We start from the raw sequence: 2,422 nt of genomic DNA, 5'->3' as shown, positions 1-2,422 counted from the left end.
GGTGTTATACTGCTATAGTTAACTAGATTACAGATTATATACAGAATACAATGTGACTTACAGTGTACAAGGCAACGATAAATATTGGTACATGTCAGTCTTCGCGAAAACTACGTTAACAACTTAAGTAGCAGCATATAACCTATATATGTAGATATTTAAACATTTCACTTGCATGCTGCTGCTATCAAGTGAAAGCATGTAAACATTGGTGTATTATTCAATTAAAGTGGCTTTTTTAAAAAAACTCGTAATAAATTAATGCTTACATGGGATGGTATACTCGGCTACCGAATAAACTAGTCGGCCGCGCGGTTACCGCGTTTTTTTAATCGGCCGACTAAAATGTAGTCGGTGTATTTTCACGTTTAGTCGGCGACTAAATCCCTGTACAATAACCATTGCAGAAGTTAACCGACTAAAGTTACGCGCACAGTAAGCAACTGAGAAGTGATGAGTATTACTATAATAACAAAGCTAACTTATAGTTAAATTTGAAGTTATTTTTAAGATTATAAAAAATAAATATATTTGGTATTATGGCTGCATCTGTTTTTTTTCCGGAAGAACTTTCAACCAAAGGAAAAATTCAATACAAGAACTGAGTGAATTGAACAACGACTGTACAGACTGACTAAGGTAATTTTTGAAAACTGTGTTTTATAATTTTTGAAAAGTAGGTTTGATAATTTTTTATAGAATGCAACACAAGAATTAACCGAAGAATTGCGAGAACATTTAAAATCGGACTCCTATAACTCAACAGCTTTATCTTGCGATGAGCAGGTATATACTAAACTAATAAATAAGCTGCACGTTTCCTAAACCTAAAGGTGCACATGTCACATCTAGTCATGCCTTTGGTTTTTCTAATCGATACATTCCAAAACTTCATGTTTGTACATAATTGACTCATACACTGATGCAATTTTGTTTTAGGTTCTTATTGGCCTTCGATTGCTATCGAGTGGATCCTTTCAGAATGTTATAGCAAGCGATCATGGTGTTAGTCGACCCTGCGTTTCCAGAGTGCTTAATAAATTTCTTGATGCAATTATACAAATTGCTGAAGAGTGCATTAAAATGCCTTCCACAACAAGAGAAATAATAATAAAAAAACAGCAATTTCGAGCAATTAATGGATTAATTGGTGCAATTGATGGAACTCTCATTCCTATTGAAAGGCCACATGAGAATGAGCATTTGTACGTGTCAAGGAAAGGTTATCAATGTCCAGGTATATATATCATGTTAATTATCATATGTTGAATTGATATTTTAACTGACTTTCTTTTTAGGCAATTTCAGATAGTGATCTTGTTTTCCTGGATCCACTCATGATTCATTCATACTAAGAAGGAGCTCCTTATATGATAAAATGCAGCGAAAAGATTATGAAGATTGTTATTGCCAAAACAATAACATCATTTGGTTATTAGGTTAGCAATTTAGGCCTGTATCATGAAGGTATCATGAATTCAATACATTTTTTTAAAGGTGATTCTGGGTATCCTTTGCTGCCATGGCTTATGACTTCAATTCAAGAGTCCTTAGTTACTGGAGAAGGGCAAATGAATTATAACAGAGCACATAAATCAACAAGGTAACATATACAATAATGTATTAAATGAACAATTTCTGTACTTTTATTTTAAGGGTGGTAATTGAAAGAGCATTTGGAGTTTTGAAAAGAAGATGGAGGATTCTAGATCACTCTGGTGGAAAGCTTTGTTACCGACCGGATAAAACCGCAAAGATTGTGATTGCTTGTGTGGTGTTGCATAACATTTGTCGTATAAAAAATATAGAACTTTAAGATGCTGTACAGGTTTATACTTGAACTCACCAGAATGATCACACAAGAGGACTGGGACAACGCAATATTCTTGTAAATTTTTTTAGTTAATTTTTATTGTTAAGTATTCACTACTAGTAACACACACAAATCGGTCCCTTTAATTAGTGCATGTCCGCTATGTTCGCAATATCCACTGTGTCCGATATGTTCGCAATATCCACTGTGTCCGACATGTTCGCAATATTCACTGTGTCCGATATGTCCATCTATAGTTCGCTATTGGTCATAGTGGCCCTGCACTAAATAAAGGGACCCGACACAGCCTATATTTTAGATACTTTTATGTTTTTATATAAGTTTACATTCATTGGTATTTTTGTATATATTTGTTTTATTTCTTTTTAATAAACTCTCCCAACAATCCAGTGAGTGTTCTCAAACTAGATGCCTTGTTTAACTGTTGGCTGGAGCGTGTTATGAATTTCGTTTTTTCTAGACATGTAAGAACAATTAATAAAGTGCTAAAGTACACATACATCGTTACGGCATACCTGTTGTATCTATGCCACCAGAAAATCCGATTGCAGTTTCCACGCCGATTATCTCCAATTCACTTGGTGGAGG

The 2,422-nt window shown here is 34.3% G+C and overlaps 1 long non-coding RNA gene across 2 annotated transcripts; it reads left to right on the top strand.

Annotated features, from left to right (window-relative positions):
* Window positions 1–537: 537 nt before the first annotated feature.
* On the top strand, window positions 538–2,028 carry LOC113475637. Of its 2 annotated transcripts, XR_003397390.1 has the most exons (4): window positions 539–639; window positions 700–786; window positions 940–1,237; window positions 1,299–2,028. It is a non-coding gene; the product is annotated as an uncharacterized LOC113475637 (long non-coding RNA). The 2 variants fall into 2 exon arrangements; XR_003397389.1 differs by having other exon boundaries at window positions 538–639; window positions 940–2,028.
* Window positions 2,029–2,422: the final 394 nt, after the last annotated feature.

Source organism: Ciona intestinalis, unplaced genomic scaffold (genome assembly GCF_000224145.3).
Source record: "Ciona intestinalis unplaced genomic scaffold, KH HT001105.1, whole genome shotgun sequence".
NCBI classification, from domain to species: domain Eukaryota; kingdom Metazoa; phylum Chordata; class Ascidiacea; order Phlebobranchia; family Cionidae; genus Ciona; species Ciona intestinalis.
Note: the sequence above shows the minus strand (reverse complement) of the source record. Positions and strands in the feature narration are given on the sequence as shown.